This window comes from Scyliorhinus torazame, chromosome 7 (assembly GCF_047496885.1).
Source record: "Scyliorhinus torazame isolate Kashiwa2021f chromosome 7, sScyTor2.1, whole genome shotgun sequence".
NCBI lineage: Eukaryota > Metazoa > Chordata > Chondrichthyes > Carcharhiniformes > Scyliorhinidae > Scyliorhinus > Scyliorhinus torazame.
In genome coordinates this window covers 232,973,614-232,989,795 of record NC_092713.1, presented here as the reverse complement: position 1 = coordinate 232,989,795, position 16,182 = coordinate 232,973,614, and the positions used below count along the sequence as shown (strand labels likewise).

General features: G+C 47.4%; 1 protein-coding gene across 1 annotated transcript in view; it reads left to right on the top strand.

Moving 5' to 3' along the window:
• Positions 1-12,395: 12,395 nt before the first annotated feature.
• The window catches only part of LOC140427454 (probable E3 ubiquitin-protein ligase MID2), a 211,044-nt gene continuing 207,257 nt past the window's right edge, over positions 12,396-16,182 (top strand). Inside the window, exon 1 of the mRNA XM_072512971.1 lies at positions 12,396-12,618. The gene's annotated coding sequence lies outside the window, so the exon portion shown is untranslated. The remainder of the gene's footprint in view (positions 12,619-16,182) is intronic.

The window sequence follows — 16,182 nt, the reverse complement described above, 5'->3', positions numbered from 1 at the left end:
TTTACTTTGTGTCTCCACTGCTCTCCTTGAGTTATTTTACTCTTTGTCTCTGCCGCTCTCCTCACGCTCGTTCGCCCTGTGACTCTGCTGCTGTGTCTCTGCTGCTCTCCTCGCACTCTTTTACTCTGTGTCTCTGCTGTTCTCCTTGCGCTCTTTTACTCTGTATCTCTGCCGCTCTCCTTGCACTCTTTTACTCTGTGTCTCTGCTGCTCTCCTCGCACTCCTTTATTCTGTATCTCTGCCGCTCTCCTTGCACTCTTTTACTTTGCATTGACGCCACTGTCAAGGCACCGGAACATGGCATTCTATCGGGCACCCGCATTGGCCATAATTATCGGCCCTCGCACGATTCTCTGCCCAAATGCATCCGCCACCGCTGGACAGAGAATCCTGCTCATAGTGTGTGATGGAATTAAAAAGGCATGTGAGTCCCACATTACTAAAACCCATAAGTACAATTTTACTGCATTTAAAGATAATTCTTCAAATTTTTCAGAAGGCAGGTAATACATGGAATGATAGGGATACAGATGAGCAGCTATTACTTGTTCCATCCAAGGACTTGGCAGAACAGCACCTCGACAGATCACCCCAAAAAACCCCAAACTCGACAACCTCAAAGGACAAGGGCAGTAAATGCATTGGAACAGCACCATCAGCACGTTCCTTTCCGAGCCACCCACCATCCTGACTTGGACCTACATTGTTATTCATTCACTGTGGCTGGGTCAAAATCCTGGAACTCCCACCTAACAGCACAGTGGGTGTACCTATGCCACGTGGACTGCAGGAGTTCAAGAAGGCAGCTCACCACCACCTTCTCAAGGAAATTAGGGATGGTCAACAAATGTGGGTCTAGCCAATGGTGCCCGTACCCCAGGAGAGAATTGTAAAAGAAGAAGCACCTATTGAGAGGGAGGGAAACACAGAGACCAATTAACCCTGTGCCATGCTTGCACATTACATTTGGAGCAGATCTATACATCTTCTTGCTTCTGCTAGGAATACCCAAAAGGAATAAAATATACTTAGAAAATTAGATTAAGAAAACAACAACTTTTCAATAATTTAGATTAATTAGATACCTTGATTTAATAAAATGTTTTTAAAAATCTCGGTGTAAACCATCTGATTTCAGTTACTCCAGTAAAATATGTTAAAATAAGTTAAATATGTTAAATTTATAGTTTTGTGCTTGGGTTCCAAAACATGACACCAAATATACCAAGATTACCATCCATAAAACAGAAAATGTGAAATTATTCTTCCAGGTTACGGTTGAGATTGCTTCGCATAATTTCAACATTATGAATTTTACAAAACTCAATTTGTTTCTTAAATATTCCAGCTTTCCATTCCTGATTTAAAGCTAATGAGTGTTGTAGGATTGTTCAGACTGCCCTAATGCGAGCGATACCAAAGTGCCTGGACTTTGAGTTGAGTTTTGTCAATGAATCATGATAATGCATTTTTGTTAGTAATTTGGTATTCAAATTTCTTCCTGCTCTCACCCCTGGCAATAATAGCAAATACTTAACAGTTCACTTGCTATTCCTCAGTCTTACTATTTAAACAAAGTTCTTAAACCATTAAAATACTCGCATTAACTCCTCGAGTAAAATACCATAGGAAAGTCACCCAAATACCTGAAATGGCCATCTGTTCTCATGATCAGTAATTTCTAGCCATGGAGGCAGATTTAAACAAATATAAGCTTCTCAAAAATAGGACTTGGATATAGATTTAGCTTGCTGCATGCAGAATTCCTTCGCTGTTAATTGCTCGTTACGACTCGTGAGATTTAACGATGGGCGGGATCCAGATTTGCATATTTAAGTGTGCAGTTAAGCTCACTTAAATATGTTTGTGCTGGAGTTACCCAAGGCACGGGACCTAACGGCCTCGCCTTGGAGACCCCAAGTGGGCACTCTTTAGCACTGATTTCCACAAATGTGGGCTAGGTGTACTGGCACTTGAGGGGTTCTCCCAGCGATCGGGGGCCTCCAGGAGGTTGGGCTTTGGGCACTCCTGATGCCACATGGGCACTGTGGCACTGTCTGTCTGGCACCCTGGCTGTGACACCCTGGCAGTGCCACTAGGTGCCACCCTGGCAGTGCCAACATGCCCAGGTGGCACTTCCAGACTCACATGGGCACTGCAAGGTGCCAGGCTGGTAGTGCCAAGGTGCCCAGGTGGATCTTGCCTGTGTGGGGGATTGGGCCCAGGGGTGCCCTGCCCTTATGAGGTGGGGTGCGGTGAGTTTGAGGACACCCTAATTGGTAGGTTAGGGCATTGGGGGATCCAGAGGCCACGGTGGGGGGATCCAGGGATCTGCAGTTGAGCTTGTTAGTGCAGGAAATGAGCCTACGTGCGGCCTTGCTGGGACATTCCTCGCCGAGGCCCAAAAATGAAGCAGAGCCCCGTTTAATTGCGGTGTCATGGTCATTCTCGGCATTGCATGCACCGGGAAACACCCTGTTAAACATGCCCAAAACGGGACTCTGTTCATTTCAATTAAATTGCATCCATAGGTCCATCACCATAGCAGTTCCATTATTTACATAACAAGCTACCATACTTCCCATTTAAAATGTAACAATTGTTATTTTTAATTTAATGTAGTATGGACATGTAACAGAATGAGGAGCCGAGGACACAATTCATGTACCTTACGTGAAGACGATCGTCACTCACTCATAGCTTTTGTCATGCAGGAGTTATCTGGTCAGCCCGCTGTGGATAGTAAATAGCATCCACAGCTCCTTATCATGCAACCTCCATATCATCCTCTGTAGGTCAAAGATATTAAATCATGACAGACAAGCTGCTAAAAAAAAAGGAAGGTTGACATAAATTATATTAACAGTAGCAGAATCATCCATTACAATCTAGCAGGCAACTCCACCTCCTCTGCAACTTTTATCCTTGTGTGCCAAATTGTATAGCCGCCATTAATTAACTGGTGATTGTAATCGATTGATTAAGAGCATGTTGAAGCATGGTAATATGAGATGTCGTACAGATGATTTTTCACTTTGTCAGAACAGCGTATATGCAAGTGCACTGTCATTTCTATAAGATTATGTATGGAATAAATAAAGGCCATCCAGGCTGCTAAACCCATTCCATCAAATGGAATGGTACTCCAGGCAGCACTTGTCCTTGAAAATCTCAATCCATCAATCATCACCTTGCCCTACTTCCAATTTCTCCTTTCCAAGCTATTAACTCCGTGCCCATTGCACTTAGCAACAGCTTATGTCACAGGCTGGCGACCCTGAGAAAAAGGGACTTTTGAAATGCTTTCCAGCTTACCATCTCCTGATTTTGGAAAGGAATGAATTCAGAAACAGATTCTTGGCTTCCATTTTAATCACTTTAATTACTTTCTTTAATTACTTCTTTCACCTTTGTTTTGCAAAATAACATAATCCTCATCCTTTCAACCTAACTTCATAGCTCATTGATTCCTTCTGGAAATTGTTATTATTTTAAAAAAATGACACCACAATTATATTAGCCACATTATATGTTCTTTGCTCTAGGGCTTTTAACTAGCTTAAAATAAAACATTTAAGTATTAGCAATCAGGATCTCAAATATTCATCTCAAATACTCAATATGAGAAATACTTCAGCATTTTGCATTCTATCCCTTTAGGATAATTAATGTAATGAAAAGCTAAAGAAAAGTTATTCAGATCTTCAGGAGTTAAGATCAACATAAACTTATGTTGCTTAAATTATTTGGTATCTGTTTTTGAAACGTGACTGCCCCCTGCTGCCCACCACAGGCATTAACCTAGAATCGCTTCTTGATATCAATTATATCTGGACAACAAGTGGATTTGATTGCACCATAAAGAATGAGGGGCTGAAACTGTAGATCACAACAGTGAGGTATCAGTGCCTTATCAAGGTTTCAGATCCAAGGCCTGTTCTGTTCATGAACAATGCCCAATTTAGGTTATTCGCTAACATATAGATCATATAATATTTTTAAAACTTGCATTTAAGCTGTGAGCTTCATGATCACTGGATGTCTCAAAACACTTTACAGCAGGTTGTAATGTAGGAAATATGGCAACCAATTTGCACACAATAAACTCAAACAAACAGTACTCTGATAATGATGAGATAATCTGCTTTTAGTGAATTTTATTGAACGGTACATATTTGCCGAGGATAATTTCCATGGTCTTCTCTTCAAAATAGTGTCATGGGACTTTTCATTTTTGTAAGACCTTGTTGTACAGAGAGAGCGAGAAACTGTTATCACTCTTGTTAGTATTACGAATGCTATTAGAGCTCAAGAATTGCATCAGTGACATATGCACACACTTGTGGGTGTCTTGGGCTGGATGCCGTGTTAGTGCACGTGTTACCACATGAGCATTTGTTACAACCCTCAGAGAGATGGGTAACTTTTAAAACAATATTGGAATTTTCAGTGACTGACTAGAAGGATCACACATCAATGTTTCAAGTTTTAAAACTTTTATCGTAACAAACAAGCGAAAAGCAACGAGCGGGATTCTCTTTTGGCTGACGCCTGAATCGGGAAACGTGATTGGGCAGAGAATCGGTTTTGATGCCAAAATCATGGCGAACGCGGTTTCACGCCAAATCGCAATTCTCCAGTCCCTCGACAGCAGCGTCAGTGCAATCCACTCTGCATGTACAGTAAACGCGGTTGGCATATCATTTGCGGGCCTAACCCGGCATTCTCCCGGGCCTCTGCGATTCTCCGCCTCCACCGCGGCGAATTCCTGACACCGAGGTTCACTAGTGCTTTTAAAAATCATAACACAGGTGCCGTGGCTGCTGAGGGAGAGAAAGCGGGTACGGAATGTGTCCAACATCGCCATAGTTTGCTGACAGTTGTGCCGCTGGCTGGAGGGAGTAGCAGGAGGTGGCCAGGAGGTGGGCTGTGGGGTGGACGGGCAAGTAACACCTGCAAGGAAGCCATGCAGCTTTGCATGCTGCTGACAGCCCACTGTGAACTTAGGGACACAGGTCATATGGGTGTCCCTCCAGGTCACCCGCTAGCTGCCCTCGGGCCCCAGCCGACCCATCAGTGGGATGGGCGCACTCCAGCACAACCATGCCATCTTGTTGGCTGGGATGGTGTGTGTAGTGATTGTAATGTGTATATGCGGCTGCAGCTTGTCAACCTCCCGAGTGTCAATCACGGACCCGGCAAATCCTGCACCATTTCTCATTGGAATTGATTGTGTTTCATGTGGCGCCAGTGCTGGCCCCTCAATGGTCGTTGAATCAGTCCAGGTATGGCGCCAGTTTTGTTGCCATCGAACTCCACAAATCCTATCCCGGTGTCAACACTTAATCTCAGGAACGGAGAAGTCCGCCGAACATATTTGGTATGCAACGTATACATTAAACGATAGAAAAGATCTCTGATGTGACTTTTAACATGGCTGACAGTCTCCACCATGGTTATACTTTACAAGGTTACTTAAGTGGACACTTTATACTTCTGGAACCAGTCCCAGGTTATTCTCCACTCCTGATGGCCTGCTCCCCTTTCCCTTTTCCAGCCAGGTAACTTCTAATTCAGAACGGACTTTCAGTGTGAGGATTACACTGGAGAGCAGAAGATCCCACCGATGGGAACGGCCAGAAAATTCTGCCCTAAATATGTCAATGGGAACGATCTACTGGCCACATTGCACTTAAGTGAGAGAGCAATGTGGCCAATGGATAATATTCAAGGTGTGGCCTCACCAAGGCCCTGTATCAGTCTTGAGAAGACCAATGCACCGCTCAATGATAGCCTGGGTAGCAGCATTGGCCTTGTTGTAATGGGTCTCTGCATCAGTCATCAGCCAGGACTTAAGCGGGTACCCCTTATTCCCCAAAAGACAACCGGCCATCCTGGGGTGGTCCTCGAAGAGGCCGGGGATGCCTGACTACCCCAGAGCTTTCTGGGAAGTGTGCACACATGGGCATGATCTTCAGGTGGTGGTTGCACACAAGCTGGATATTCAGGGAGTGGAACCCCTTTGAGTTGACGTAGGGCATTCCCTGATGACCCAGTGAGCGCAAGGCGACATGCGTGCCATCTATTAGCTCCTGGACCTGGGGCATCCTGGCGATGGGGGAGAATCCTGCTGCCTGGGCAACTTGTTGCACCTGGTCCATGTCAAAGTTTATCTAGTTCACTGCCCAGGTAAACAGGGCATCTGTGACCTGTCGGATGCACCTGTGGCTGTAGCTTGTGAGATGCCACACAAGTACCCGCTCAAGCCCTGGAAAAATCCTGAGGCATAAAAGTTCAGGGCTGCGGTAACCTTAACAGTCACTGGGAGCGGGTGTCTCCTCCACATGTGGTGCTAAGTACGCAAGGACATGGCACAGCTGCCGCACTGTCTGCTTGTTGAGGCAGAGCCTCCTGAGGCAAGCGCTGCCCATCATCTGTTCGAAAGACCAGCGACGCCTGTACACTGTGGGCTGTCACAGGCCTTCGCCTCTGGGTCTCACCCTGGCCTGATGGGTGGCCGGGTCCTCAGGGTGGGGTGGGGTCCTGCCTCGAGTCTTTGTCAATGTTGCTGCTGCCGCCTTTTCCGGTGTCCGGCCACTCGACCTGCCAGCAGCACCACCAGGTCATGTTCAGCGGCGTCCAAAATATCACCCCGACTGTTCGGTATCTGTAAGGGTGTGAGATTGATAATGTGATGTCTTCCACCCCGGGACCCTCCAGTCCTCCCATTGCTCTTCCACCTCCCCCCCCCCCCCCCCCCCCCCCCCTCCCCCTCACCTGGCACGCCCTGCTCTGCACACCCAGCAGCAATATGTTACCTGGAACGGGCCCTGGTCCTTTCCCAATTGCACTCACCTACCCTCTGGCCGTGGACATGCCCCGGGACTGGGGCCCATCCCCTGGGTGTTCGGATGTTGGCTGCTGCATCTGTGGTGTTGCCTCCTACAGTGTCCAGGCAGTGTCCAGGCATCACGGTCTGATTGAGATGCTAGGCAATAACTCCCACATGCTACCTGGCATGCCTACCCATGGGAATCCACTTGGGTTGTGTGAAGTGCTCATTTAACTCCGATTGCCAATTCCCTATTCCCTATTAGCAATAGCCTTCAGCCGTGCGGCCAGAGGTCTTTGCGGCCAGTGGGTTTTGGATGGTTGGTAGGGCAGACATGCAGGGACTAGGGTTGCCCACAAATGGGTACACAAGATCCAGGGGTTGGCAAGGCGGAGCCATGCGTGGTGGCCTCCCCCCCACGCAGCAAAGAACCCCCCCCCCCACCAGCAGAGACGCCGCTCCAACCCGATCCTCCCACCCCGCATGACAGCCCACCCCAACCAAGACGGGACCCCCTGGTTGCCTCCTCCAACACCCTCCGAGCACAGGGGCAGCAAGCCCAGTGCCCCCGGGCTCTTTGCCTGTGAGCGAAAATGGCTAAGCACCTCCTTGGGTCCCTGCAGCAGCCCTTCTGCTATGTTCACATATTTAAAATGGAGTATTAATCAGTGCCTGCATGACCACTTGGTGGGGAGGTGATTAGATCATGGGAGGCCGTTGGATGTGCGGTCGCTCCTGTTAATTGTATGGAAATGGGGCTTAAGTGGTGATTATTGGTTTCTCGGCACGCTACGGCGGGATCCCGATTTCACCAACGGGAGCGGCTGGTTGCATTGAGAACGGTTTAGCGCCTGGTGCAGTTCACAGTTTTGGCCTCTAACACTATTTACTGGCTTCATCGTGCTCTTGCTCGAGTGTAACAAGACCACTAAATCTCATCCTAAGTGCCATTTGGTAGCGGTGGGGAACTCACTGGTAGAGCCGGTGGAAAACTCCCTGCAAAACCCGCCACAAATGAACTTAGAAATGTTTCTGATAAATTCCGCCCAATGAGTCTGTCTGGTTGACTTTTGTAGCTGTCGTGGTTGAATAGCTGACAGTGTGTGCATGTCTGTGGAAATGTGAGGTGAGTCTTACAATAGGTGTTGACGAACTGAGCAATGTTTGAGGCCGGTTGGTGCAATGTGACATTTGAAGATGCATTCAGGGGTTTTCACCACTTGTGAAGCTATTGAGCTTCTTGCATTTCTGCATCTAGGTCATTGGGGCTGGTTTCTTGCCTTTTGACCGTGTCTGATCATGTACATATGGTACATCTCTCCTACTCTACACCTTCTCTTCTAAGGCCTCCATTCTAGCAACCCAAACCCTTGAATCCACTTTCTCCCATGCTGTGACATCCTTTGTTGGTTCCCAGGTTAAATGCAGCTCAACCAGGACCATGAGCAACTGTTCCTGCCACAATGTACCTCCATTCAAGCAGTACAGACTAGCTTTGAAAGTCGTGTTAGCCACTCACAATATCGGCCTCTGGTTGATGTATCCAGCCAATGAACAGTGTGGTAAGCACTGGCTGGACAAACAGATAACTAAAATGAGCAGACAGCTTGCCAACTCTGTGCTTTGTGTTCAAGACAATCAATGGGCACAGGTTAATTGGGCATCGTGATTCCTGTGCCCATTTTCAGGAGCTGTTCAATTTAGCTCCCAGATTATCCACACTGTGCATGCCTAGAAAAAGTACATTACTGGCACTGAAGTACTTGGGAGGATGTGAAAGCTGCTGTATAATTGTAAGCTTTTCCTTCTTCGTGCAAATCAGAGAATATTTGACCAATATACTGAAAGCTAGTAGGCTTGTGCTTTCTTGAATCCCCATAATCTCAGCACCTACTCCAGAATAAATACATGGACATTTGCCTAGATAGTGCTTAATCTTATCAAGTATTTCAAAAAAAATCATCCATGGGATATGGGCAGTGCTGGCCAGGCCAGAATTTATTCTCCATCCCTAAATGACCTTGAGAAGGTGGTGAGCCACCTTCTTGAACGGCTGCACTCTATGTGTTTTAGGAACACCCACAGTGCTGTTAGGGAGGGAGCTTCAGGATTTTGTCCCAGCGGTGCAATTTCCAAAGATATGTTAGTTTTTGCAATTAACAGTATAGAGTACCGGGAGTGCAGGAGGCAAAAGAGGCCGGAATTCTGGCCTTTGCGTCCCTGGTAGCCCGGCGAAGGATTCTCCTTCAGTGGAAAGATACGAGGCCCCCAAGCGTGGATCCTGGATCAGCGATATGGCAGGGTTCATTAAATTGGAGAGGGTGAAATTCGCCTTGAGAGGGTCGGTGCAAGGGTTCTTTAGGCGGTGGCAATCGTTCTTAGACTTTCTGGCAGAACGATAGACATTGGTCAATGGCAGCAGCAGCTCGGGGGGGGGCGGGGCGGGGGGGGGGGTGTTACTTTATTTTTGTTTATGTTATTTACACTGGAGGGTCTGAGGGGGTGTATACACCTGTTGTGTTAAGTCGGGGTGTTAATGTTAATTTATTATTTATGTACAGGGGGGAGGGGTTTGGGGGGTTGCTTTTTTAGATTGTGTTTTGTACTTAACCCTGTTGGGTTCTTTTTTCTTTCGAATTTTATTATTGATATTTTATGAAAACCTTTAATAAAAATTATTTTTAAAAAAACAGTATAGAGTAGGAATTGAGATATTGCAATTTTCACTTCCTTGCTTATAATTATTGACAATACTTGAAAATGCACAGGGCTTTTGTGAGTGAGCAGGGGAATGGGACTAATTGGATAGCTTTTACAAGACGCAGTCTCAATAGACCAATGTCCTTCTCCTGTGCTGCAGCATTCTGCAATTCTATATCAATTTCTACAGCTCTTCAATTTGTGCTGTCTGATCATTTCTTCCTGTAGTTCTGCATAATATTTGAGGGCTATGGTGACAGCAGCGTTGCCAAAGCCTCCGAGTAGGTATTCAGGGAGCCCGGTGGTGCAGTCCACGGTGAAGATATTATGGAATCAGTTGAGGAGGCATTTTAGGGTGGAAGGGATGTCAGTGCTAACGCTGCTGTACGAGAATCATGGGTTTGAGCCGGGGGTGGGGGGGATGGATAGTGTATACAGGAGTTGGAGGGAAGTGTGGCTGGTCAAAGTGAGCAATCTGTATTGGAGGAAGGGTTCGCCAGTCTGGAGGAGCTAAGGGAGAGGGTAGAGCTGCCGAGGGGGAGTGAGTTCAGGCATCTGCAGGTTCCGGACTTTGCACGCAAGGTCTGGAAGGGGTTCCCTAGGTTGCCGGGATACACCCTGCTGGAGCGACTGCTGCTTCCGGATGTGGAAGGGGAGGGAAGAAGTGGGGTTATATACGTGGCTGGGGAGCAGGGAGGCGAATGGGTGGTGAAGATCAAGGAGAAATGGGAAGCGGAGTTGGGAGGAGAGATCAATTGGGGAGTATGGAGTGAGGCACTGCGGAGGGTAAATGGGACCTCCTCTTGTGCAAGGATGAGCCTGATACAGTTTAAGGTTGTGCACAGGGTGCATACGACTCGGGTGAGAATGAGTGGGTTCTTTCAGGGGGTAGCAGATGAGTGTGAAAGGTGTGAGCAGGGACCAGCGAGTCAAGCGCACATGTTTTGGGGCTGTGAAAAATTGGGAAGATTCTGGGCAGGAGTGATCGTGGTCTTAGCCAGGGTAGTGGAGGAGGAGGTGGACCAGGACCCTTTGGTGGCAATATTTGGGGTTTCAGAGAAGCCGGAGCTCATGGAGAGGAGGAAGGCTGATGTTGTGGCCTTCGCCTCTCTGATTGCACGGTGGTGAATTTTGCTGGAGTGGCGGTCGGCTTCGCCATGGGGGGTAATGGTTTGGTTGGGTGACCTGTACGACTTCCTGCGGTTAGAGAAGATAAAGCATGAGTTAAGGGATTCTGAGGGGGGTTATGAGGAAAGGTGTTTGAGGGGCTCTTCGTCGCGGGGTGGGGGTGGGGGGAGGAGGGGGGTGGAGGTGAGGGGAGGGTGAAAAAGGGGAAAAACCTGTACAGACTGTATAGTTGATTGATTAGTTGATTGATAGTATGTTTCCTGGGGCGTTTATTCGCTGTAACCTATCTTGATACATGTTTGTAATAAAATACATTTTTAAAACGTTCTGCATAATATTTCCTGGTAGTAGTGTTCCTATTTTTAATAATTACTACATTCCTTCATGTGCAAATAATGGCCCATGTTTCAGTAATTTTCATGCCTTTTTCTTGTGTTCTTCTTTTCTGTCTTTTGGACCTCCAGTTAAGAGATCTGAATTGTTGTCACTGAATTTACTCTGTTTAAAATGTAGAGCCACCTTTAGTTCCTTGAATCATATTTGGGGCACTATTTTCTCCAAACAAATTTTTAAAAAAATTAGTTTATAGCATATACGCATTGCTGACTGGCCACCATTTACTGCCCATTCCTCATTGCCTTTGAGAAGGTGGTGGTGAGCTACCTTCTTAAACCACTGCAGTCCATGTGGTGAAGGTACAGCCACACTGCTGTTAGGGTGGGAGTTCCAGGATTTTGGCTCAGTGGCATCGAAGGAACGGCGATATATGGTATATGCCTTGGAGAGGAATATTTGGGTGGTGTTGTTCCCATGTGTCTGCCGCCATTGTCCTTTTCGATGGTAATGGTCTTGGGTTTGGAAGGTGCTGCCTGGGAAGCCCTGGTGAGTTCCTGCAATGCATCTTGTAGGCTGGTACACACTGCTGCCACTATTCTTCGGTGGTGGAGTGACTGGAAGTTTGTGGAAGGGATGCCAATCAAGCAGATTGCTTTGTCCTGGATGGTGTTGAGCTTTTTGCAAGTTGGTAGGAGCTGCACTCATCCAGGAAAGTGGATAGTATTCCATCACACTCCTGACTTGTGAATGGTGGACAGGCTGTGGGGAGTCAGCCTCTGACTTGCGCTTGTAGCCACAGTATTGATATGACTAGTCCAATTCACTTTCTGGTCAATGGTGTCCCCCAGGATGTTGATCGAATGCAAGACCTCTTCAATTAAATTAGTCTTTTCCTATTTATTGATGGAGCACTTGAACTCTGGACAGCTCCTTCCACAGCTGGAATGCTGAATTTGTTCATATTGGATCAGGTTTAAGTGGCCTATCAGCTACTGGAGAGGCATTCAAGGTCATCACTCCAGTTAATCAAGATTAGCTATTATTTTCCTTTGCTGCTCAGAAAATGTAACCCCTGACAAGACAGAAAGCTGTGCGTTCCTACAGTTTTATTAAGGGTTTTGTTAACTGCTGAAGGAAAGGTTCCTTTTCCCTCATTGTTCATGGTAGGCCCTCCCCCAAGAGCTAGCTGCCTGGGCCATGTGAGAAACGACAGGATAATTGGGAAGTGGTTGTCAATTGCTGATCACAATGTGACACAGCGAACTAGTGATGTCATTCGCCGGCTTCTAATTAATGTGTGATCTCACAATGCTCGTTTGTTGGCTGGCAGGCTTTAGTTGGCTGGGGGGGGAATTATCTTAAAGACACCAGCTTGGCTCACTAATTTTAAAGTGGCCATTTAAAGCTGCTTTTGTATTGCGATTAGATACCCAAGCCAATGAACGTAACTTAGTTTTGCTTCGCCTTAACATGATAACATCATTTGGTCTTATGACATCACAAATATCACATTATGATATGATTAAATCATTTGTGGCTCACTGAGGCGTCAAATCCAATTGCTGCTGAAGATGAGGAATTAATGACAACCTGTCACCACTTGATACTTAACACATTATTTGGTGAGTTATTCTCATTTTCAATGTCTTTATTATCCAGGTTTTCCTGTTTTGGTTACTTCTATTGTCAATTATGTGAAAATCAGGGTGGCGAGTTTATAGGGCTGGGGCCTCGTGAAATTTTGGGCAGAATTTTTACGTTTGCACCTGCTTGCAGTGGGGAGGTCAGCTGTAAGTCAGAAAATCTACAAGATCTAAAAATGGATTTGCGCACAGGCAGGAGTTCACAGGTGCATTGCTGGAGGTAATTCTGCAGGCAATAGGGGTCTGCAGGGAAGTGTTAATCCTGGCGCATGGGAGGAAGAGGCCAGCATCTGCAAGTGAACAGGCATAGCAGGAAGTCACTGAGGGTGGCAGCAGCAGGTGTGTGGTTTCACAGTGGCACAGTGGTTAGCACTGCTGCCTCACAGCGCCAGGGACATTGGTTCAATTCTAGCCTTGGGTGACTGTGTGTAGTTTGCACTTTCTTTCTGTGTCTGCGTGGGTTTCCTTCGGGTGCTCCGGTTTCCTTCCACAGTCCAAAGATGTGCAGGCTAGATGGATTAGTCATGTTAAAATTGCCCCGGAGTGTCCACGGATGTGCAGGTTAGGTGGGGTTGAGGGGATAGTGCTGGGTAGTGGGCCTAGGTAGAGTGCTCTTTCAGAGGGTCGGTGCAGACTCGATGGGCCAAAAGGCCCATCTGCACTGTAGGAATTCTCTGGTTCTATGATAGTGTTGAAAGAGGTACAATGGCCTCATCAGCACAATAAATGTGAGTAACATTCTTCAAAGGTAGACCCCACACTCTGACTTGTCCAGCATTCTCCTGCACAGCATTCCACAGGCCAACACACCTTTACAGCTCCACTCACCCCTTTCTCTCCAAGCCCATCTGAACAGCCACCACTGATGCTAATCCTCACCTTACTGCCATCTCACCCATTCCTCGCAGTCACCCTTCACAAACGCTGTACCTCAACACATTCCATTCCTCACTCTACAACTCTCCGCATTAACTGGAGCCTCTAGATTACTAGTCCAGTGACATTACCACCATGCCACCATCTCACGGAAGTCTAAGCCTCCTGAGCCCCTGTTGCTCAGTCACATTGAAAAAGGTGATCCCCTATTGTAAAGCCTGTGTTGAGGGTATTGTCTCCTGCGAACTGGAGCTCTGTGTTCATCATCTCTGCTCTGTGGAGTAGTGTGTGATTGAGTGTTGCTGTTGCTTCTGCTGCTGCTATTCTTCCTCCCCTGAGGTCTAAGGTACAGCTCCTTAAGTGACTGCCATGCTGCAGTGAAGGCTGACAGGGAAGTACAAATCAAAGTGATAAAATTCCAAGGAACCAGAAATGACATCTAATATATCGGAAACCACCTCCAAAGCAATGAAAGCACACTCTCAGAATAAGCCCTGAGAGTAAATTCCTTTCACTGAGACAGCAAAGCAGTTGTCCTCTTTCAGTATTTAAAAGTTTTCCAGCCTGTCCATTTCCCACTCCACCAAACCCCGCTGTGCTCCCACCCTGGTGAGTTTCACATGTACAGCTCCAGAAACTTGCCCGTCGGCAGTTATAATCATTGAACCTGCACCAACTCTCACTCACACCAATACCTGCCCTCCTCCCTGCCACCTTGCAGTTGAAATTCCCCCTTTCTGAGCAATTAGTGTACTCCGAAATCTAATGTAACATAGTTCAAACAAAGTGAAGGGGCAGGATTCTCCGAGCCGCCGCGCTGAAATCGCAATCAGCGCGGGGGCAAGAATGGCCGTCAAACCGGAGATCGGGTCCGACGTCGCTCCCACGATTCTCCGGTCCCCGGAGAATCAGCGGCAATCGCGCGTGCACGGTCGACGCAGCGCCGGTCGGGGGCAATTGAAAGAGGTCCCCGCGGCGATTCTCCAAGTGCAGTTGGCCGGCGTGGTTCTCTCATGGTTCCACCTGTCGGGAACACAGCGTGGCGGCTGCAGACTCAGTCCGCGGCTGCCCTGGTGGGGGGTGGGGGATCATTCATGGGTGGGGTCTCCAGGATGGCCAGGCTATTGATGGGGGGGTCACCGATTCACGGGTGTGCGCGATCTGAGGGGGCCCTATGTTTTCAGTACAGGTCCGCGGTATGGGTCGGCAATGTCGTGCGGGGCGGCCGACGTAGGCCGCCGCCGTGCACATGTGCGGACCCCCGACTGGAAGTGCAGGGCTCCATATCAGCAGCCAGAGCTACGAGGACTACGCCGGGGCCCTGCCTAGCCCCCTGCAAATCTGAGGATCACCCTGGACTTTTTCCAGGTAAGTGCAGAGTGATTCGCATGCGTTTTTTCACGGGCGTGGGGACATAGCCCCATTATTCCTCTGGACTGAACCATCAATGAATCGTAAAGCCAGTAATATTACATTGAATCCCATACAATCTCCTGTCTTGCTGTTTATCATCACTTTTAAATCTATGCTAAGCAGAAATATAGCATTGGAATCCTTGTACCATTGTTACCCATCAAAGATTTCACTTTGATTAGGATTGAAGTCAGACAAATTTTCACATCAGGTCCATCAACATCTTTTTCAACAGTTTGGTAATGGCAATGTTTGACATTATTGCGTAAAATCTTACTGACATTTTATCTCCTAGGTATTTCTCACCAAAGCAGATGATCAAACTGTTAGCAGTTTTATAGTGTAATTGGATTGAGATCTGAGTGCTGTTTGTGTATTATTCATTACTAAAGAGTTTATGATAATCTGGTGTTGTGACTACAATCACGCATTGGAGTGGTATTCATTGTCAGTAGGCTCTGTGTAAATTCTTGAGCTGATGATTCAATTCCTTTGTAAAGTAAGGGTAATTCTCTGGGGCCGTTAGCCCTGGACGGGATTCTCCCTACCCTTTGAATCAGGTGGGAGGCCCAGAACTGGATTCTCGCTGGGTGTCAAACCCATCGCGAGTCTCCCGGCCCACTCCCACGGCGAGATTAGGCTCTTGCCCAGAATCAGCAAGAACCTTACCAAAACTCATTTGCATCATTTCAATCTCATTAGTGCCCCGGGTTGCTCCCATAACCCCTTCCCCAGCTGGAGGTCCCTCCAGCACTACTGGTTCCGAAAAGTGGGGACCAGGTGCCAGCACCAAGAATAAGCAAGGGGTGAGTACCCTCTCTACACTTACTTCCAGGGTTCCGTGGGCAGACCTTCAGGGGAGGTCAGGGTTGAGGGTTTGGGCTGGATGAGCTCATGGTCTTTACCCGGAAGGGTGGGTTATGGGGATAGGGTGGCGGTGTTGACCTTGGGTAGGGTGCTCTTTCCAAGAGCCGGTGCAGACTCGATGGGCTGAATGGCCTCCTTCTGCACTGTAAATTCTATGTTCTATGTTCTATGTCTTTGGCGCCAGTCGGCGGACATCGCGCCGTTGGGGGAGAATTTTGCCCCTGGTTTCTCACCCAAGACCACATTTTGATATTTTGGGGGAGAATTGTGCCCATATCTTTTAAAATAAATGTTCTTCTCACAATAACAACTTATCTCTATTTTCACAGTATCCTGCTTCCTGCTGTTCTAAATTATCTTCAGTATTTTGTTTGATTTTTGTAGTTT